Below are 22,897 nucleotides of genomic sequence, written 5' to 3'. Positions count from 1 at the left end.
CCACCCATCCAACCACCCATCCATCCACCCATCCACCCATCCATCCACCCACTCATCCATCCATCCATCCATCCATCTATCCATCCGTTCATCCATCCACCCACCCAGGAATTCACTCATCCATCCAGCCACACATGAATTCACTCATCCATCCATCCACTCATTCACCCACCCATCCATCTGCTGATCCATCCATCCATAAGAGAAATGTTTGCTTGGTCATTCACTCGATGAGCATTTTCTGCTGGAAGCTGGTCCAAGGACCCCCCACTACCTCCATAAGATGGGCAATAAGCAAAGGGCTGCAGGTCAAGGCAGAGCCAGGAAAAGCAGAAATGACGCTACTGCCAACAAGTGGAACAGGAAATAATTTCAAAGGGATTTGAAAGGAAGGAGAAAATGCTCCCCTAGGAAGACAGCTGTGAAAAAGAATGAGAGGGGCCCATAAGCAAAGAGCTCCTGGAAATACAGGACCTCCCTCCTGGTTGAGAAGGCCCTCAGTGATGCTGTGTCACCAAGCTCAACTGGGGTGGTGGGGCAGAATTAGGTGGGACTTGTGCTTCCATGTCCACACATATTCAATATGAATTTTTTATAGTTGACGTTTTTGTTGTTTTTTTGTTTTGTTTTCAACAGTGTCTCACTCTGTTCCCCCGTCTGGAGTGCAGTGGCACGAGCTCTGCTGACTGCAGCCTCGACCTCTCAGGCTCAATAAATCTTCCCACCTCAGACTCCCAAAGTGTTGGGATTATAGGTGTGAGCCACTGCACCCGGCTATAGCTAACATTTTACTTTTACAACCACAAAAGAAATCAAAAGGGAAAAGAAGGAAAAATACTTGCAGTAGGTGTAGCCAGGGAGGCTGGCATGGCACAGAAGCACCCACGAACCCCAGGTGCACGAGTCCCGGGAGGGGATTTGAGCCGAGTCTGGCAGGGATGAGGGTGGTAAGGATGAGCACCTGGATTGCCTCCAGCCACTGGGAAGCCGGGTCGGGAGTGCATGTGTTGCCAGAAAGCACCTCTAGGGGGCAGCAGAGGCCACAGAACCCTCTGGTGAGGCACTGGGACTGGGCTGGGGCTGGGTCTAGGGTGGGTGGAGGGACGGAGGTGTCTTATTCTCCTCACTCCCTGCTTGGAGGAGGGAGGTCCTCCTCCTCCTCCTCTTCTGAGAAATTCTGCATGTTCCTGGGAGGCTGGGAGCCAGTGCATCCCTCTCCCTGTCTCTGTCTCTCTGTCTCTGTCCCTCGCTGTCTGTCTCTGTCTGTCTGTTGCTGTCTCTCTTGGTCTCTGTCTCTCTCGGTCGTCTCTCTCAGTCTGTCTGTTTCTCTTTGTCTGACTGTCTCGGTCTGTCTGTTTCTGTCTTGGTCTTTCTCTTCTCTTTCTCTACCTGCCTCTCTGTCTGTGTGCCGCTTTCTGTCTCCATCTCTCTCCTCTCTTTTCTGTCTGTGCCGGTCTCCTTCTGTCTCCCATGGTCTGGCTCTGTCTTTGTCTGTCTGTCTATCTGTCTGTCTCTGCATCTCTGTCTTTGTCTGTCTCTGTCTTTCTCTTGGTTTATCTCTGTCTTTCTCTCATTTCTCTCTTGGTCTGTCTGTCTCTCTTTCTCAGCCTATCTGTCTGTCTGTGTCTATGTCTGTCTCTCTTTTTCTTGGTCTGTCTGACTATCTCTGTCTCTTTCTCAGCCTGTCTGTCTGTCTGTCTGTGTGTCTCTCTCTGTCTCTTTCTCTCTGTCTCTTTCTGTCTGTCTGCCTGTCTCCTTCGGTCTCTCATGGTCTGTCTGTCTCTGTCTTCTGTCTCTTCGTCTATCTCTGTCTCTCTCGTTTCTGTCTCTCTTGGTCTGTCTCTTTCTCTGCCATTCCTGCCTGTCTGTGTGTCTCTCTTTCTCTCATGGTCTGTCTCTATCTGTTTCTGTGTCTGTCTGTCTGCCTGTTTCTTTCTGTCTTCCTTGGTCTGTCCGTCTGTCTCTATCTCTGTCTTTGTCTCCCTTTCTCTCTCTCTCTTTCTCTGTCTATCTTCTCTTATCTGGGTCCCTCTCTCCCCATCCAGTCACCTGATGACAAAGCACTTTGTCTTTGGAAGGTGTTGGCATCTGTAATTGACGTCACAGGCACCTGCTGAGCCTGACCCCGTGCTGGCTCTGCAGAAGTAGCCAGGAGACAGTCCCAGCCCGCAGTCCTTTGGGGAGATGGCAGGGTGCACGCAGGTAGAGGGTTATAAATCAGACAAGGGCATGAATTCCAGAATTGGACCTGGGGAGAGAAACGCTGGAACAGACTGTCAAGGCCGTAACAGAAGCACAGAGCATGTGTGTGCTGGTGCCGGGTCCTCTGCATTTGCTGTTATTGGGCCTCAGCCTCAGCTCTGACCTTCCTGGTAGCCCTAGAGAAAAGGGGAACAAGATCAGGCAGCCAGGTTCCTGACTCACTGTCCTGGGCAAGGAACCTACTGGCTGCTCAGCAAAAGCGACACACTCTGAGCTGCTCACAGCCCTGCAGCTCTCTCCAGGGCTCCCCAGCATCAGGGCAGTGTGTGGGCACTCTCTGTCTGGCATATATGTGACAGGCTCACTCTGTTCCCCTGGAACATAGCTGCGAAGGACAGAGCCATAGGATGGGGGTGGCCCAGGGACCCCGCCTTCCACAGAGCCAGGTCTAGGGAGCTAAGAACAGGGCTCCTGGCTAGGCTTGTGTTTTGTTTTCTTCTATTTTTAACTTAAACAATGATATAAATGCTGAGTGTGGGGGGGCTCATGCCTAGAATCTCAACACTTTGGGAGGCTATGGTGGGCAGATTGTTTGAGCCTAGGAGATCAAGACCAGCCTGGGCAGCATAGCAAGACCCTGTCTCTACAAAAAGTAAAAAAAAAATTAGCCTGGTGTGGTGGCCCGGTAGTCCCAGCTACTCTGGAGGCTGAGGCATAAGAATCGCTTGGGCCCAGGAGGTGGAGGCTGCACTCAGCCATCATTATACCACTGCACTCCAGCCTGGGTGACAGAGCCAGACTCTGTCTCTTGAAACAACAAAAATAAAAAAGGAGGTATATTTTGCATACAGTAAAATGCATTCCTTTGGTGTTTTGTTCTATGAATTTTGACAAATGCTGACCATCTTACAGATATGATCATGATCGAGACCAGCCTGGCCAACATGGTGAAGCCCCGTCTCTACTAAAAATACAAAAATTAGTTGGGTATGGTGGCAGGTGCCTGTAATCCCAGCTACTTGGGAGGATGAGGCAGAAGAATCACTTGAACCTGGGAAGCGGAGGTTGCAGTGAGCCGAGATTGCACCACTGCACTCCAGCCTGGGCGACAGAGCAAGACTCCATCTCAATAAAAAAAAAAAAAAAAGACCCAAACCAACAGCGACCTCCCCGAATTCCCTTACCAGCCTTTGCTGTCAGCCCTGCGCCCACTAAGCCCTGACCCACTCCCTGCCTTGTCTCCAGAATGTCACCCACCTGAGATTGTACATCAAGTACCAGCTGGGCTTTGATGAGGGTGAGCTGTACACGTGTGTTACGAGCACATATGTGTAAGCATGTGCAGATGTGAGCATGAAAACCTGTGCATGCATGGAGGCTTGCATGTTCGTGGAGGGGCTGTGAGACCTGCGGACTTGCCACTGTGTGGCTGGGACCAGCTCTGTCCCTCTCTCTCTGGCCCCTCTGTGCCCACCTGGTCACTGCATTCACCTACCCATGCAGTCTCAGCTCCTCCCTCAGTCTCCCTGCTTCTGCCTCCGTTCCCGAGGGAAGCCCACCCCGTTGTCCGTCTTCCTGACTGTCTCTCTTGGTCCATAGCCAAACTCTTTTTATCTTAGTTTTTCTTAAAGACAGATTCTCTGTCTCCCAGGCTGGGGTGCAGTGGCACGATCTCAGCTCACTGCAACCTCTGCTTCTCAGGTTCAAGCGATTCTTTTGCCTCAGTCAGCCTCCTGAGTAGCTGGGATTACAGGCGTGCACCACCACACCTGGCTAATTTTTGTATTTTTAGTAGAGACAGCATTTTGCTATGTTCGAGACCAGGCTGGTCTTGAACTCCTGACCTCAAGTGATCTGCCTGCCTCAGCCTCTCAAAGTGCAGGGATTACAGGCATGAGCCACCATGCCTGTCCTATTTTGATTTTTGATTGTAGTAAAATGCACATCCCAGAAAATCACCATGATAACCACGTTCCAATGCAGAGGCCAGTGGCATTAAACACAGTCATGTTGTTGTGCACCCCTCAGCACTTGTCTCCAGAACTCTTTCATGTCCCGTGAAACCCTCACGCTCCATCCCCCCTGACCCTGCACTCCCCGGCACCCACTGTTCTGTTTTCTGCCTCTGCAGATTCTAGTGCTATAGAAACCCCATGTGTGTGTAAGCATACGGTACCGGCCCTTTCATGACTGGCTGATTTCATGGAACCCGATGCCATTGAGGTCCATCTACGCTGCGGCAGGTGTCAGACGCCCCTTCCTCTGTTTAGCTGAACAGTTTCCGGATGTATGGATGGAGCGCTTCGTGCCCATTCACTCACCTGTTGGTGGACACGTGGGCAGCTCTGATCTCTCAGCTCCTGTGAGTAACACCTCTGGGAATGTGGGTGGGCATCTGCCTCTCTCAGATCCTGCTTTCAATCCTTTTGGGTGGGGGCCGGGCATGGTGGCACACGCCTGTAATCCCAGCACATTGGGAGGCCAAGGGGGTGAGGATCACTTGAGGCCAGGAGTTTGAGACTAGCCTGGCCAACATGGCGAAACCATGTCTCTACTAAAAATACACACACACACACAAAATAGCCGGGCATGGTGGCGGGCACCTGTCATCCCAGCTACTGGGGAGGGTGAGGCAGGAGGATCTCTTGAACCAGGAAGGCAGTGAGCCGATATCACACCATTGCACTCCAGCTGGGGAGACAGAGTGAGGCTCTGTCTCAAAAACAAGAAGAAGAAGTTAATCCTTTTTTTTTCCCATTTATTTATTTTATTGCATTTTAGGTTTTGGGGTACATGTGAAGAACATGCAAGATTGTTGCATAGGTACACACGTGGCAGTGTGATTTGCTGCCTTCCTCCCCATCACCTACATCCGGCATCTCTCCCCTTGCTATCTCTCCCCAGCTCCCCACCCTCCACCGTCCCTCCCCTATTTCCCCCCAACTGACCCCAGTGTGTAGTGCTCCCCTCCCTGTGTCCCTGTGTTCTCATTGTTCAACATCCGCCTATGAGTGAGAACATGCGGTGTTTGATCTTCTGCTTTTCTGTCAGTTTGCTGAGAATGATGGTTTACAGGTTCATCCATGTCCCTACAAAGGGCACAAACTCATCGTTTTTGATGGCTGCATAATATTCCATGGTGTATATATGCCACATTTTCCCTGTCCAGTCTATCATCGATGGGCATTTGGGTTGGTTCCAGGTCTTTGCTATTGTAGACAGTGCTGCAATGAACATTAGTGTGCACGTGTCGTTATAGTAGAATGATTTATAATCCTTTGGATACATAGCCAGTAATGGGATTGCTGGGTCAAATGGAATTTCTCTTTCTAGATCCTTGAGGAATCGCCACACTGTCTTCCACAATGGTTGAAATAATTTACACGCCCACCAACAGTGTAAAAGTGTTCCTGTTTCTCCACATCCTCTCCAGCATCTGTTATCTCCAGATTTTTTAATGATCGCCATTCTAACTGGCGTGAGATGGTATCTCAATGTTGTTTTGATTTGCATTTCTCTGATGACCAGTGATGATGAGCATTTTTTCATATGTTTGTTGGCCTCATGTATGTCTTCTTTTGTAAAGTATCTGTTCATATCCTTTGCCCACTTTTGAATGGGCTTGTTAGTTTTTTTCTTGTAAGTCTGTTTTAGTTCTTTGTAAATTCTGGTTATAAGCCCTTTGTCAGATGGGTAAACTGCAAAAATTTTTTCCCATTCTGTTGGTTGCCGATTCACTCTAATGACTGTTTCTTTTGCTGTGCAGAAGCTGTGGAGTTTGATTAGGTCCCATTTGTCTATTTTGGCTTTTGTTGCAAATGCTTTTGGTGTTCTGGTCGTGAAGTCCTTGCCTACACCTATGTCCTGAATGGTTTTGCCTAGATTTTCTTCTAGGGTTTTTATGGTGTTAGGTCTTATGTTTAAGTCTTTAATCCATCTGGAGTTAATTTTAGCGTAAGGTGTCAGGAAGGGGTCCAGTTTCTGCCTTCTGCACATGGCTAGCCAGTTTTCCCAACACCATTTATTAAACAGGGACTCCTTTCCCCATTGCTTGTTTTTGTCTGGTTTGTCAACTATCAGATGGTTGTAGATATGTTGCGTTGCCTCCGAGACCTCTGTTCTGTTCCATTGGTCTATATCTCTGTTTTGGTACCAGTACCATGCTGTTTTGATTACTGTAGCCTTGTAGTATAGTTTGAAGTCCGGTAGTGTGATGCCTCCCGCTTTGTTCTTTTTGCTTAGAATTGACTTGGCTATGCGGGCTCTCTTTTGGTTCCATGTGAAGTTTAAGGTGTTTTTTTCCAGTTCTGTGAAGAAGGTCATTGGTAGCTTGATGGGGATAGCATTGAATCTGTAAATTACTTTGGGCCGTATGGCCATTTTCATGATATTGATTCTTCCTAACCATGAACATGGAATGTTTCTCCATCCGTTTGTGTCCTCTCTTATTTCGTTGAGCATTGGCTTGTAGTTCTCCTTGAAGAGGTCCTTTACGTTCCTTGTTAGCTGTATTCCTAGGTATTTTATTCTCTTTGTGGCAATTGTGAATGGAAGTTTGTTCTTGATTTGGCACTCTTTAAGTCTGTTATTGGTGTATAGGAATGCATGTGATTTTTGCACATTGATTTTGTATCCTGAGACTTTGCTGAAGTTGCTTATCAGTTTCAGGAGATTTTGGGCTGAGACGATGGGGTCTTCTAGATATACAATCATGTCGTCTGCAAATAGAGACAATTTGACTTCCTCCTTTCCTATTTGAATATCCTTTATTTCTTTTTCTTGCCTGATTGCTCTGGCTAGAACTTCCAGTACTATATTGAATAGGAGTGGTGAGAGACGGCATCCTTCTCTAGTGCCAGATTTCAAGGGGAATGCTTCCAGTTTTTGCCCATTCATTACGATATTGGCTGTTGGTTTGTATAAATAGCTTTTATTATTTTGAGATACGTTCCATCAATACCTAGCTTATTGAGGGTTTTTAGCATAAAGGGCTGTTGAATTTTGTCAAAGGCCTTCTCTGCATCAATTGAGATAATCATGTGGTTTTTGTCTTTGGTTCTATTTATGTGGTGAATTACGTTTATAGACTTGTGTATGTTGAACCAGCCTTGCATCCCCGGGATGAAGCCTGCTTGATCATGGTGGATAAGCTTTTTGATGTGCTGTGGCAATCGGCTTGTCAGTATTTTATTGAAGATTTTTGTATCTATGTTCATGATGGATATTGGCCTGAAGTTTCCTTTTCTTGTTGAGTCTCTGCCGGGTTTTGGAATCAGGATGATGTTGGTCTCATAAAATGATTTGGGAAGAATTCCCTCTTTTTGTATTGTTTGGAATAGTTTCAGAAGGAATGTTACCAGCTCCTCTTTGTATGTCTGGTAGAATTCGGCTGTGAACCCGTCTGGACCTGGGCTTTTTTTGGGTGGTAAGCTCTTAATTGCTGCCTCAACTTCAGACCTTGTTATGGGTCTGTTCAGGGTTTCGGCTTCTTCCTGGTTTAGGCTTGGGAGGAGGCAAGTGTCCAGGAATTTATCCATTTCTTCCAGGTTTCCTAGTTTATGTGCATAGAGTTGTTTGTAATAATCTCTGATGATGGTTTGAATTTCTGGGGAATCTGTGGTGATATCCCCTTTATCGTTTTTTATTGCATCAATTTGGTTATTCTCTCTTTTCTTTTTTATTAATCTGGCTAGCAGTCTGTCTATTTTGTTGATCTTTTCAAAAAACCAGCTCCTGGATTTGTTGATTTTTTGAAGGGTTTTTTGTGTCTCTATCTCCTTCAGTTCTGCTCTGATCTTAGCTATTTCTTGTCTTCTGCTAGACTTTGAGGTTTTTTGATCTTGCTCCTCTAGCTCTTTCAGTTTTGATGATAGGGTGTGAATTTTTTATCTCTCCTTGCTTCTCATGTGGGCACTTATTGCTATATATTTTCCTCTAGAGACTGCTTTAAATGTGTCCCAGAGATTCTGGTATGTTGTGTCTTCATTCTCGTTGGTTTCGAAGAACATCTTTATTTCTGTCTTCATTTCATTGGTTATGCGGTCAACATTCAAGAGCAAGTTGTTCAGTTTCCATGAAGCTGTGCGGTTCTGGGTTAGTTTTTGAATTCTGAGTTCTAATTTGATTGCACCATGGTCTGAGAGACTGTTTGTTATGATTTCCGTTCTTTTGCATTTGCTGAGGAGTGATTTACTCCCAATTATGTGGTTTTTTTTTTTTTTTTTTTTTTTTTGATGGAGTCTTTTGTCACCCAGGCTGGAGTGCAATGCCGCAATCTTGGCTCACTGCAACCTCCGCCTCCCGGGTTCAAGTGATTCTCCTGCTTCAGCCTCCCGAGTAGCTAATTTTTTTGTTTTTGCATTTTTAGTAGAGACAGAGCATTCCCAGCTGCTGGATGCTGGGACCCACCAGTGGGCAAGAGGGCCGTGTGTACCCCTTCCAGCTGTGGCTTTGGGACCCGAACCTCCACCTCCCGGAAGAGATGCTCACTAGGTAAACATGGAGGTGCAGTGTTGGAGTGACCCCAGCACACAGCCCAGAGGAAGGAAGCACAGTGGCTGATACGGTTTGCTTTTCTCTTTCGCCTTGGGTTCCGTTCCACCCCTGGAAGGACCTCCGAGGTGCTCCCTAGCTGGCTGTAGGCCCCACTCAAGCCTCCTCCTTCAGGAAGGCTTCCCAGCTCTGGGCATCTGTAACCAGCTGGGCCTTTATCACCTGGGGCCTGGGACATCTTCCATTCTGAACTGCTGTGTTTTGGTTTTACTGTTCTCTGGCTTTCGGTCCCAGCCGGAAGGTGCCTTCTTGTGTTCAGGGACAAGGCAGGGAGCATCCATGCACCCCCACAGCACCCAGGCCGGGGTCTGTGCTGGCGAAGCCTGGATGATTTGGGGCTGTGCTGCTCTCATGCCGCTGACTCACCGTATCTGCTGGTGGCCATCGCACCTCCTGGATCCGTCATCCCATCCTGCATGGCCCCACCGCAAGGATGAGCTCCCTTGGGAGTTAATGGCTTATGGAGTCTCCACTCTCCCATCCCCATCCTATTCTCAGGTGGCTCCTACCAACATCACCTAATAGTGAACCCCAAAACAAGGGCACAGGCTGCCTCCTGGCACCATTCTGGGCGCCGCTGGCATGACTTCTCTAAAGACCCACAGAGGAGGGCTGGGTGCTGTGGCTTATGCCTGTAATCCCAGCACTTTGGGAGGTGGAGGCAGGCAGATCACCTGAGATCAGGAGATGGAGACCATCTTGGCCAACACGGTGAAACCCCGTCTCTACTAAAAATACAAAAAATATTAGCTGGGCGTGGTGGTACGCACCTGTAGTCCCAGCTACTCAGGAGGCTGAGGCAGGATTATCGCTTGAACCTGGGAGGTGGAGGCTGCAGTGAGCTGAGATTGTGCCACTGCACTCCAGCCTGGTGACAGTGAAACTCCTTCTCAAAAAAAAAAAAGACCCACAGAGCGACACCTGGAAATTCAGCTGTGGCACTGGGACCAAAACCTTCCCCAGAGTGGCGCCCGCTCCATGGCGTCTGCATGGCTTCCCCCATGAGCACAGCTGCCCCAACCTCCCTCCTGACTCAGAACTCCAGAGTTCCACTGTGGATGGCACGATCACGCAAATCAGACCTGCTAGGAAGCCCTCCCCGGCCACCAACTCCCGGCTGACACATGCAACAGGGTTTTTTGAACTCCGTGAGGTTAAGGTTCCCTTTGAGTCTCCTGCGCTACAAGCAAATCCCTTAGGGGAGAAGTCCATGGCCTGCTGTACCCCTGCCTTGGGAAGCCACACCTCGCTTGGCTCTAGAACTTTCGGGGAGCACTGTCTTCTGAGTCCTCTCTCTCTGTGTAAATTCTAGGGCCACGTCTCAGTGGATCCACTGCAGCCTGGGTAAACAGCTCTCGTGTTTCTAGCTGGGTCACTCGGTTGGGAGCAGCCCTCAGGCGTGTGGCCTCTTCAGGCTGCCTGAGTGCTCCACCCCGGAGCAGGAAGAAGATTGCATGCTCTGGGCAATGGTTCCTCAGGCACGGTGAGGTCTCTGCTTCCCTCCGGGGCCCACCATCCCTGGCTGCGACATCCCAGCTGAGCGCAGGCCCTTTTGCCAGGAAAGGCTGGCAGCCCTAGAGGGCAGAGAAACCCTCCTGAGTGGTCTCTGTTCTTCTGTTCCTTTTTTTTTTCTTTGATATGCGTCCTGCTCTGTCACCCAGGCTGGAGTGCAGTGGTGCAATCTTGGCTCACTGCAACCTCCACCTCCTGGGTTGAAGCGATTCTCCTGCCTCAGCCTCCTGAGTAGCTGGGATTACAGGTGCGTACCACCACGCCTGGCTAATTTTTGTATTTTTAGTAGAGACGGGGTTTCACCATGTTGGTCAGGCTGGTCCTGAACTCCTGACCTCGTGATCCACCCACCTCAGCCTCCCAAAGTGTTGGGATTACAGGCGTGAGCCACCGCACCCGGCAGTCTTTGTTCTTCTAAAAGTCATGTTGACCCATGTATCTCCGGCAGCTGGCGGGGTGGTGATTTGATCTGTCATTATGGCCTTGCATCACTGTGGCCTCCCACTCAGGGGACGTCTCTGTCCAACCACAGGCAGCTTCCAGCCCCTACCCTCTGCATGGGCTGGGGGAGAGCCTGGGGTCAGGGTGGGAGAAGCATGACTGGGATCGGACCTTATAAAGCAGGTTTATCCTGGGGGTCAGCCCAGGTCTAAATGCAGCTGGGCGTAAAGGGGGTGCCATCGGGTGTCAAGGGGTAAGCTAGGAGGACCAGGCCTCCAGCCCGGCACCCGCTGTCTCTTGGAAACCAGCTTTGGCTGTGCCCCTGGGGACACCGTCTGCCGTGGCCTGCCGTTCTCCCCTGCACAGGCGGGGGTCTCCCTCCTCCACCACCACTCCCTTGGCCTCACCCTCTCTGCCACACGTCTGACTTCTCCCTGCCACTCCCTGGGGGGAGCTGTGCCCCAGAAAGGCTACACTCTGGGAGCAGAGTGGCCTAAAACCAGAGAAAAGAACGCCGGGGGATTTGGCTTAAACTCGTTAAACCCAGTGAACCCTCCCGCCGAATGATCCCAGTCTGCGCCGGGTCTTTTAATCTCGTTCGGGCCGCAGGGTAATTTGCTTAGCTGTGCTGATCAGCTGAAGGTTAATTCAATTGGACTTGGGTTATTTATTTGTGCCCGGATTTGCTAAGTGTCATTGGAGGTACATGAGGTCTTTATTATGGTGGCGAGATGGCTTCATTAGGGTGAGGGCCACTGCCACTCCTGCCGGAGCCGCCCCCTCCTGCTTGCTCCAGGCTGAGGGAGTACGTGGCAGCCTTGGGAGACTGGAGCCCTGGGAGGCGGGGTGCAGTGGCTCTTGTTCCCGGATGCAGGGGGATGCCTGAGCACTGTGCTGAGAGTTCAGCCTCACTGGCCTCTGGCGCTGACACCGGGAGGTTCCCTCTGTCATGTGACCCATCCTAACCCAGGCTGAACTACCTTCTTCCTGGGACCCGTCCCCTCTCTCAAGGGGACCTAAAGGTGTTTCCTCCACCCCGCCTCAGTGTTCCCATCCACACATTGGGAATGACACCCTGCCCTCCTGCAGCCTGCTAGGCTGGGCTTTGTAGCTGGGTGGGTGAGCTCCAGCCTCCACCCTGCCTGGTGACTGGTGCAGAAGGACACGGAGGTGGAAGAGTGGGCAGCTGGATTGGCCAGGTGGGCAGAACTCCTGTGAGGAGCCGGGATCCTTCTCCGGCAGCCGCAGATGATGGATTGCACGTTGATGCCACCTGGGATGAGCGTGACTTGGCAGCCTGCTCCTTTCCTGCCTTGGGATCAGATGTCCTGGTGGGTGTCCCTTTCCAGGTCCCATGTCCTCCTATCCTGTGGTGGCGCCTGGAGTGGGGAGGCTTGCCCCTGTGCCCCTGTCCTCAGCTACCTGCCCGTCCCTGTCCACCCTGGCTTTCGATGGGCAGAATGGGCTGCGGAGACTCAGGAGTCCTGGGGTGGCTCAGAGGTCCCAGGCTGGAGGCCATAGCAACCAAGGCTGTGGGAGACAAGGGAGGGATGGCACGTGCCTCCAAGGAGTAGCCCAGGTGCCCCGGAGGCTGCCGAGAGGGCTGGAAGTGCAGAGGCGAGGGGCACAGGGAAGGCTTGGATTCTTTCGCCATCTGCAATGTAGGAGCCCAGACAGGGCAAGGCAAGGAGGGGTCCAGGGGCGAAGATGACACCCACATTCCGCCTTCCTGTTGGGCTTCTCCTAGCCATTCCAGGAGAGAAACCATCTTGCAAGTCCAGAGTAGTGGCATCCCCCGGGACTGTGTCTCCCAAGCAAACACGGTTTTCTAGGAGTCTGAGGTGCCTTGGCCATCTAGGTCAATCCCTTTGCAGAACAGTAGAGGAATCTGAAGCCCAGAGAGGGGAAGTGATGCCTCCTGGGTCACACAGCCCATCAGGGGCAGGGCAGGGACCAATGGTGAGAAAAGGAGCAGTGCGAGAGGAGAGCCCTGGTGGTGACTCCTCAGCCCAAGCCCTGCATCTACCCAAACCCACACCTCACAGCCACCCACGGGGAGGACACCATTGCCCTTTTTCTTCCTCCCTCCCTCCCTCCCTCCTTCCCTCCCTCCTTCCCTCCTTCCCTCTCCCTCCTGCCTTCCCCCTTTCCCTCTTTTCCTCCCTCCCTCCCTCCCTCCCTCCCTCCTTCCTTCCTCCCTTCCTCCCTTCCTTCCGTCACCCAGGCTGGAGTGCAATGGCGCAGTCTCAGCTCACTGCAACCTCTGCCTCCTGGGTTCAAGTGATTCTCTGGCCTCAACCTCCCAAGTAGCTGGGACTACAGGCACATGCCACCATGCGTGGATAATATTTTGTATTTTCAGTAGAGACAGTGTTTCACCATGTTGGCCAGGCTTGAACTCCTGACCTCATGATCTGCCCAACTCAGCCTCCCAAAGTGCTGGGGTTATAGGTGTGAGCCACTGTGCCTGGCCCATTGCCCCTTTTCAAGTGTGAGGAAATGGAGGCTCAGAGAGGTTAATCGACTTCTCCCAGGCCACACTGCTGCTCCTTTGTGAATCTACAGTTCGAGGTGCCCCTGCACCATCCCCTCCTGAGCCATCTGCTCCTACCCTCCTACCCTGAGCCCTGGCCCTCCCAGTGAAAGCAGGGTAGTGGCCTTCAGAAGACTTAGGGCTAGTCAATCTCAGCTGTCTTGGATCGGGCTTCCCAGAAGCAGATCCTAAAGGAAGGAGTGAGAATGCATGCTTTCTTTGGGAGGTGATCTCAGGAATTGCAAGGGACAGTGAGGGAGCATATTAGTGAGATTCTCCGGAGAAACAGAACCAATTCACAAAGATTTAGGGTGAGGAATTTGGTTCCTGTGACTCTTGGGGCTGAGAAGTCCCACTGTCTTGTTGCAAGCTGGAAACCCAGGGAAGCCCGAGGTGTGATTGAAACTCAGCTCAAGTCCAAAGGCCTGAGAACCAGGGCATCCGATGGCGGACATCCAGTCCCAGAGCAAGAGAGGATGAGATGTCCCAGCTCCAGCGGCTAGGCAGGAAATGAGGGGTGAGTCCTCCTCCCTCTGCCGTCTGTTCTGTTCAGCCCCTTGAGGGACTGGAAGATGACTAGCCACTTGGGGAGGGCAGGCCACCTTCCTGAGTCCACAATTCAAATGCTAATCTAATTCAGAAACACCTTCACAGACACAATGTGTAATCTAGGCACCCTACAGTGCACTTAAGTGACACATAAAATTAAAATTAACCATCCCAGGGAGTGAGGTAGGGAAGGGAAGATGTTTCAAAATGGATGTGTCTCCATGCCTGCCACTGCTGTGGGCAGCTGCTGTAGCACACACCTCGAAGTCATCCCTAAGGGGGAGGGAGCTGGGGTATTTATACTCCAGTTCTATTGGGCATTGGCTGAATGTCCACACTCCTGGATCACAGCCGCTCATCTTCATGATGTCCCATGGTCCTCATTTCATAAATGGAGAAACTGGGATCCTGAGAGTCTTGATGGGGTTAGAGCCAAGAGCCTCCATGCCAGAAAGCCCTCTCTGTTTTTTTCCAGTGGTATCAGCCCCACTCCCCACCCCGAAGCTGCTGTGCTGCCCTGTGTCTCCACCATCGATGCTCCAATGACCTTGTGGTGATAACTGCCTGGTGACTTGATGTGCCCCCACTGGGTTGTGAGCTTCACAGAGGTAGGGCATGTTTCTGATGCACCTGAAGGTCCCCAGCTCCCAGTGAGCTCTGGGAACATGGAGAGCATCAGTCACATCCTGGGTCAGTACCTCAGCTGTCCCTCACATGACATCCTTGTTATCCACACTGCAAAGCAAACCATCCCTATGATGGGCTCATTGTGGATCATGACTTAGTAGGTAAAGAGTTTGGAAGTGGCTCAGCTGGGCGGTTCTTCTGCTCCATGTGGCTGCCAGATGGTCCCGTGCTGGTGGGAAGTCTGGTCTAGAGGGTCCATGATGGCTTTACTCACATGCCTGGCATCTTGGCAGGGACAGCTGGAAGGCAAGATTCAACTAGGACTGTCCACAGAGCTCCTCCCTGTGGCCTTTCAGGATGGTGGTCTCAGGGTAGCTGGACGTCTTGCATGACAGCTCAGAGCTCCCAGAGACACTGTCCCAAGAGACAGTAGGTGGAAGCTGCCAGTCTCTCAGGCTAGGACCAGAAACCAGCACTGCTGCACCCACAACGTTTTGGTGGTGATGAAATAAACATAACATTTATCATTTTAATCCTTCATAAGTGGCATTAAATACATTTATAATGTTTATAACCATTGCCAGTGTAGATACCTAAAACTTTTTCATCATCTGCAATAAAAACTCTGTATGCATTAAATCATAACTCCCCATCCTTCTGTCCCTCCCGCCCCTGGTACCCACCATTTTGCTTTCTACTTCTATGGATAAGGCTATTCTAGACACTTCACATAAGCAGAATCATACAGTATCAGTTTTTTGGTGACTGGCTTATTTCACTTTACATAATGTCCTTGAGTTTTCTTCACACTGCAGCACATGATGGCACTTCATTCCCTTTTAAAAAATTTTTATTTATTTATTTATTTATTTTTGAGATGGAGTCTCACTCTGTCGCCCAGGCTGGAGTGCAATGGTGCGGTCTCTGCTCACTGCAACCTCCACCTCCCAGGTTCAAGCAATTCTCCTGCCTCAGCCTCCTGAGTAGCTGGGATTACAGGCACCCACCACCATGCCTGGCTGACTTTTGTATTTTTAGAAGAGACAGGGTTTTACCATGTTGGCCAGCTGGTCTCGAACTGCTGACCTCAGGCAATCCATCTGCCTAGGCCTCCCAAAGTGTGGGATTGCAGGGATAAGCAACCACACCTGGGCTTCATTCTGTCTCTCTCTGTCTCTCTCTTTTTTTTTTCCTTTCTGAGATGGAGTCTTGCTCTGTCACCCAGGCTGGAGTGCAGTGGCGTGATCTCAGCTCACTGTAACCTCCGCCTCCCAGGTTCAAGCAATTCTCCTGCCTCAGCCTCCTGAGTAGCTGAGAATACAGGTGCCCACCACCACGCCTGGCTAATTTTTGTATTTTCAGTACAGACAAGCTTTCATCATGTTGGCCAGGCTGGTATTGAACTCCTGACCTCAGGTGATCCACCTACCTTGGCCTTCCAACGTGCTGGGCGTGATTACAGGCATCAGCCACCGCACCTGGCCTTCATTCCCTTTTAAGGCTGAGTAATGCTCTGTTGTGTGGAAGGACCACGTTTTGTGTATCCATTCATCAGTCCCTGACACTTGGGCTGCTTTCTTCTTTTGGCTGTTGGGGACAGTGCTGCTGTGAACACAGTGAGCAAGTGACTGAGCCCCATGTGCTCTTGATGGTGACTGGAGCCCACAGATTCAATGGGAGGGGCAATGGCCTCCTCTCAATGGGAGGAGGGCAAAGAATTTGCAGTCTTTTTCTGTGTGTTAGTTTGTTCGTAGACAAGATCTTGCTCTGTCACCCAGGCTAGTACAGTAGCACCATCATAGCCCACTGCAGCCTCAACCTCCTGGGTTCAAGCAACCCTCCCACTTTGGCCTCCAGAGTAGTTGGGACTACAGGTGCATGCCACCAAGCCTAGCTAATTTTCATTTTTTGTAGCAATGGGGTCTGGAGGCTGGTCTCAAACTCCTGGGCTCAAATGATCCATCCACCTCAGCCTCCCAAAGTTGTTGGGATTACAGGCATGAGTCACCTTTAATCCCCCCCACTGTGGTAGACAAAAGTTGCTGAAGACTCTCTTCCCGGGGCCACACAGCAAATCTGCCGAGTGGCAGAGGAAAGGGGAGATAGGTGCCCGGGGTCTGGAGAAATAAGGCTGGGTCTAGGGAGGACGAGTCAGAGGCAGCATGGCCAGGAGACACAGCTGGGAGAAGTGGAAGGAGAGGTGGGGGTGGAGGCTTCCAGTAAGGGGTGGGCGTATATCATGCCTCAGGTCTGGAGAGGCTTGGGTTGGGTTTAAAGGAAACTGGGCTGGGGAGAATTTGAGAGCCCGGGCGTGAAGGCTGAAGCCTTGGGTGTGCGTCTGCCCCTGAGCTGTGTGGCCAGGAGCCATCACCAAATCTCTCAAACATTCTCTTATAAGATGAGAATAATAATAAGACCTCCTTCAAAGGACATCGAGGGAATTCAGTGGGAAAGTCCGTGCATACCTCTGACCTGACTGTGATGTTAATTTTAGGAGTCAGCTTGACTGGGTAAGGGACGCCGAGAGGGCTGGTGAAACATCACTTCTGGGTGTGCCTGTGAGGCCGTGATGGCCAGCTGGGCGGGTCTGAGCTCTCTTTGATGGTCGCCACGGCTGGGGGCTGGCAGTGCAGATCCTGTGGTCCCTGAGGCCTTGGGGGGCACCTCCTGTTATTCAACCCCACCCGAATCTGCTCAGGATGAGCTTCCCACCTCCACCACCCCCTCTCCCTGCAGGACCACCTGCCTCTTCCTGCCTCCCAGCCCAGCCTGCATTTTCCTTGCACGTCAGCCAAAATCCGATTCTCCCATTTCCAGAGGGGATCACCATTTGAATCACTACACGAAGTAGACAAGTCCATCCTCCCCAGTGTGAGCAGGTGTCACGCAAACCACTGATGATCCCCTGGGACAAAGGCAGGAGAGGGGAGAATTATCTCTCTTCCTATTCGGGGGCGTCCATCTCCTCCTGCCTGTGGGTGTCGGTCGAGCCCCTGTTCTCAGGCCTTCAAACTTGGACTGAATCACACCACTGGCTTCCATGGGCCTCCAGCTTACAGAGAGCAGATGGTGGGACTGCTCAGCCTCTATGATTCTGTGAGCTGATTCCCGTGTGAATCTCTCTGTCTGTCTGCCTCTCTGCCTCCATGTACACACACGCACATACAGTCACACTCATTTTTCCTCTGGTTCTGTTTCTCTGGAGAACCCTGACTAATCTGTGTGCACTTCCCAGGGGCCCAGCCTGAACCAGAGCTGTCTGGGAGGCCACAGTGTCCCCCGTCGGCAGCCCACCTCGATCGCGAGGCTGTGGGTTGGTGGGAGCTAGGGGGTTCCCTTCTCTCCAGCATCCGGCTTGGTGGTCAGAGGTGCTGAGGTCCCTTGCTTTCCTCACAGGGCTCTGCCTGCTGGAGGCTGGACTGCGAATGGGGTCTGGAGATGTTGCCCAGGCTGGTCTCAAACTCCTGGGCTCAAGTGATCCTCCCATCTCGGCCTCCCAAAGTTGTTGGGATTACAGGCGTGAGTCACCTTTAACCCCCCGCATTGTGCTAGACAGAGGTTGCTGGAGACTCTCTTCCCAGGGCCACATAGCAAATCTGCCGAATGGCAGAGGAAAGGGGAGATAGGAACCTGGGGTCTGAAGAAATGAGGCTGGGTCTGGGGAGGACTGCCAAGGGGAAGGAAGGGGGCCTCTGGAGACGGGGAGAGAAGCTAGAGCCCAGCCCTGGCACCTCAGGCTCTTGGGAAGCTGGTTTCCTCTTTGGGCATCTCAAGGTCTGAGCAGAGGCTGGGGGCTTCCTGAGATCATGCTTCTGAAGCTAAGACGTCCCCCTCAAGGGAGGGGAAATCCACTTTACTCATGACTGGGAGGAAGAATGAGGCGTGAAGGATGGGAAGAGCCGTGGTGGCCACCGAGAGATGGGCCAGCTGGCGTCTACTTATATGAGGCTGGGCGACAGTGGGAGTGGGTAGTGGGGCCAGGCAGGCAGGAGCAGCCCAGTCTGCCGGGGGTGTGGGGACAGACACACACTCAATGGATGTGCCTTGGTGGCACCAGGAGTTGCTGGGGTGCCCAGAAGGTGCATGCTTATTGCATGATGGGTGAGATGTAAACGGTCAGCCAGGAGGGTCCAAGCTCTCTTCGGTGGTCCCCAGGGCTGGTGGCTGGCAGTGCAGGTCCTGTGGTTCCCAAGGCCTTGGGGGATACTTCCCATGGTTCTCCCCCCTCCACATTCGCTCAGGACTCGCTTCCCACCTCCACCGCCCCCCTCCCAGCAGGGCCACCTGCCTCTTCCTGCCTCCCTGCCCAGCCTGCCTTTTCCTTGCTCGTCAGCCAAAATCCGATTCCCCCAAGACTCTGCCTCATCAAATATCCTCTTTCTCATCACCATAATTTTCCATTTGTAGGTTAAGCTGCACCTGGGGTTCTCAGAAATATGCTAACTCTCTTGCAACTCCCCGAACTCCTCAAATACCTCATCCTCCACTGCCTCTGTGGTTCGGAGGATAGGACGTAGCAGACAGGGTCGGCTGGGGAGTGCGCTGTCCCGGAACACTGTCTGACACCATGTGTGGGTGGGCGGGGGGCCAGCTTCCTCCATCGAATTCACAGAACTCTTTACCTGGAAACAGCAGGACCGAGGTGGCTGCGTTCTCACCTGGAGGGAAGGCTGGGCTCACTGCTATCCACCCGTCCGTCCGTCCATCCTTGCCAGGGCTCTGGAGTCTGAGGCCCAGAGCCTTTTCCCAGGAAGGAGACGGCAATCAGCCTATCCTAGCATGTCCCATGCTCTCTGCACCTCTGTGACAATCTGCACTCTGAAGCTTTGCACACCCCTGTGCTCCCCATCGTAACCCCAAAAAACCAAGGCTCAGAAGGCACGCGGTGGGCCCCCGGGCACCCGGACGGGGTAAGGGTGCTATGAGATGACAACCCGGCTCTGAGATTTCAATTAGGCTTGAAAGATGAACTGTGTGCGTAGGAAGCTATCACACAAGCTAGAACAAGCCAGGCTCGGTCAGGCTCTATTCCCGAGCTTTGCTGTGGGTACAGAGGAGGCACGCTCTCTGGGAGTCCAGGTGGATGGTGGCATTGGGGACGGCATCTTGGCCCGGGGGCATGGCACGGACAAAGGCTTGGGGGAGGGAGGCCTGGGGCAGACCGAGTGCAGGATGCCTGTATGTGACCGGGCCAGGAGGCTCCCAGGCCTCAGGACAGCCTGATCCACCTTGGCTCAGGGCGATGCTCACAGAGACTGTGCAGGGAGTTAGCAGGATGCCCACAGGATCTCCCTGTGAGGCCCCTTCTGCCAAGGGGGAGGAAGGAGGCCTCTGGAGATGGGAAGAGAAGCTAGGGCCCAGCCCTGGCACCTTGGGCCTTTGGGAAGCTGCTGTCCAGGCAGGGTGGACTGGAGCCCACAGAGGAGACCCCCGATCCCAGAAGCTCCTCTGCCGATAGTGCCTCAGGTTCTCTGCCTTTCTGAGATGGTCCCAGGGTCACTCCCCAGAGAGGGTCACAGCCCCAGGCCAAGGGCGCTGGTCTGCCCTCATTCCTCCCTCCTTCCCTCCTCTCTTCCCCTTTTCTCTCCCCTCTTTCCTCCCTCCTCCTCCTTTTTTCCCCCCTCCCTCCACCCCTCTTTCCTCTATGTTATCTTTGCACCCTCCCTCCCCTGACTTGATAAACCCCTCTCCCCAAATCATTTTCCAATTCCTCAAGCGATTTCCCCTCATTACTCGACAGGGAGCCATCTCTGTAGTTTCCCAGGCAAACCCTTAGGGACTGGGGCTTTATTTGTGTGTTTTTAACCCATTGTACATATTACGATTTCATTAGTGAAACCGCACCTTGGCAGCGACAGTGCCTTTCGTCTGCAAAGACTAAAAATTAATTAAACGTTTTGCTCTCTCAGTGCCTCATGCTGCAACATTCCCCTCTGGTGTCAGCTGAGAGAAAACTAGCCATGTTTACCTATGAGCTCTTGGAGGAGCAGCGGCCACTTAGCCCCTGAGACTATCTTGGGTGCCCTGTGCGTGGGGACAGCTTACAATCCCGCATGACAGAAATCAGATATTTGGGGAGATGGAGTGATGGCCTGGCGTTCATGGGGTGTGACGTGTTCCAGGCTCCATGCCCTGTTCCCAGGGCTCTAATGGCTGTGTGTGGGTGGCGGGGGGCGCACCCCGGCCATGAGGAGCCAAATGCATTTATCAGCTTCCTGGAGATTTAAAACCCAATAGTCTCTCTCCTGCCATTGCAGAGAGTGGCAATAGTGCACACAGTTAAAACACATGGTTCCCAAGGTACTTGCTGCTTTTTCTGCCCCCAGGTCGGCCAATTAGTCTCCCCATGGTCCTTCTGCTTGAGCCACTGACTCCATGCTTGTTTACCAACCCTGTGCCAGGAGCCTGACACAGCTCCTACTGTTCTGGACAGGCAGGGATTGCTTGGATGGGTGGGAGCGTGGATGGATGAGAGGATGGGTGAAGGGAGGATGGATGGAGAGAGGATGGTGGAGGGAGGATGGATGGAGGATGGATGGGAAGGTGGATGGGAGGATAAATGGAGGGAGGATGGATAGAGGGCGGATGGATGGGAGGATGGATGGAGGGAGGATGGATGAAGGATGGGTGGAGGGAGGATGGGTGGAGGGAGGATGGATGGAGGGTGTATGGAGGGAGGATGGATGGAGGGAGGATGGATGGAAAGGTGATTGGGAGGATGGATGGAGGGAGGATGGATGGGAAGGTGGATGGGAGGATGGATGGAGGAGGATGGATGGGAAGATGTATGGGAGGATGGATGGAGGGAGGGTGGATGGAGGGAGGATGAATGGAGGGAGGATGGATGGAGGGAGGATGGATGGAGGGAGGATGGATGGGAGGGTGGTTGGAGGGAGGATGGATGGGAGGGTGGATCGATGGGAGGATGGATAGGAGGATGGATAGAGGGATAGATGATCCATCCAGGTCAACCCACATAAGCTGTGCTGACCCTGAGTCATCTCAGGGATCAAGAGAGCTGATGGCCACATCCAGGGGGTTGGAAAGACAGGAAGAGGAGCAGGCTTGTCAGTTCATGAGGCCATTTCCAGGGATTAGCGCCATGAGGACACTAACAAGGAGGGGCATGATCATCCTGGGGGGTGGTCCGAGGAAGAGCACCTGAGGAGGTGATGTTTTTGTTGAGGCTTGAATGCTGAGCAGAAGGCAGGCAGGTGGAGGTAGAGGGGAAAACATTCTGGGCAGAGGAAACAGCACACAAAAAGGCTCGGAGACAGAAAGGACACAAATGTTTTGGGGACTCAAAGAGAGGCAGCTTCCTTTGATGACCGTGATGAGATGTTGCAAACTGTGGGGCTTAAAACCACAGAAAGTTACTGTCACACAGGTCAGGAGGGAACAAGGAAGTCGGAGTCAGTAGGGCTGGTTCCTTCTTGAGGGTCCGGAGGGGGAATGGATTCCAGCCCCCTCCCCTGCTTGTGGCTGCCACCAGCAGCTCATGGTGGTTCTTGGCTTGTAGACACATGTGAAAAGTAGAAAAGTTCCTTTTTAAAGGTTCCTTTTTTGTTAAAGAATAAGTGTGCTAATAACTTTGTTAAGCCCTATCCTACGTAGCTCTTAGACATGCCATGCTTACAGGCATGTGGTACATTCTATGTCCTTGTACTTTAACAAGACATCTGTGCTGGATGTGCTCACAGGCATGTCTCAGCTCTTCACTGCTTTTACCTGTTTAGAAAAGTTTTAAGTTGTTAGCCAATCGGGTTTTAGTTTAGATTGTGAGGTCTGGCTCCAGCCAACGGAGATCAGATGCAGCAGCAAGGACAACGCCAAATGTGTAAGGGATAAATATGCCTGCTTTCCTTTGTTCACTGTATGCTCATGACAAGATGGCTCATGAGAGTCCCCTTCCTGCAGTCCAGGGAATAAAAGTTGCATTGCTGAAAGATTCTTTGTCTCAGCGCTGATTTTTCTTTGCGGCACTGAGCCTCTGTTTCCAACAACACACCACCCTGACGCTCCGATCTCTGTCACTGTCACCTCACAGTCTCATCACATGGGCTCTGTGTCTTTGTGTCCTTCTCTGTTCCTACAAGGACATCTGTCATCAGAATTAGGGCCCATCCTGAATCCAGGATGACTTCATCTTGATATCTTTCATTAATTACATCCCCTAAGACCATCACAGGGTGAAGGATCCCATTCACAGGTTTCAGGGGTCAGCGCTCGGGCATATCTTTTTGGGGTCCCCCATTCACCCCGTGGAAGGCAGCATGTGGTCTCGATGGTGATCCGGGAGGCTCACAGTGCGAGATGATGGAGGAGAAGTAATGGGGCCAGGCTCCATAAGGCCCGTTGGCCCCGGTAGGAGGTTGGCTGTGTTAAGGGTGCACCTGGCAGCTGCTGTGGCGTTTGCAGGGGCCTGGATGTGGGCACAGGGAAGAGAGGATGGTTCTCAGAGCTTCCAGGGATTCTGCGGGG

The 22,897-nt window shown here is 52.1% G+C and overlaps 1 pseudogene; it reads left to right on the top strand.

Moving 5' to 3' along the window:
• The first annotated feature begins 953 nt into the window (after nt 1-953).
• Nucleotides 954-15,046, top strand: LOC116537649 (annotated as a pseudogene).
• Nucleotides 15,047-22,897: the final 7,851 nt, after the last annotated feature.

This window comes from Sapajus apella, unplaced genomic scaffold, assembly GCF_009761245.1.
Source record: "Sapajus apella isolate SASKATOON/1434 unplaced genomic scaffold, GSC_monkey_1.0 scaffold112, whole genome shotgun sequence".
NCBI lineage: Eukaryota > Metazoa > Chordata > Mammalia > Primates > Cebidae > Sapajus > Sapajus apella.
This window is presented reverse-complemented; position numbering and strand designations above follow the sequence as displayed.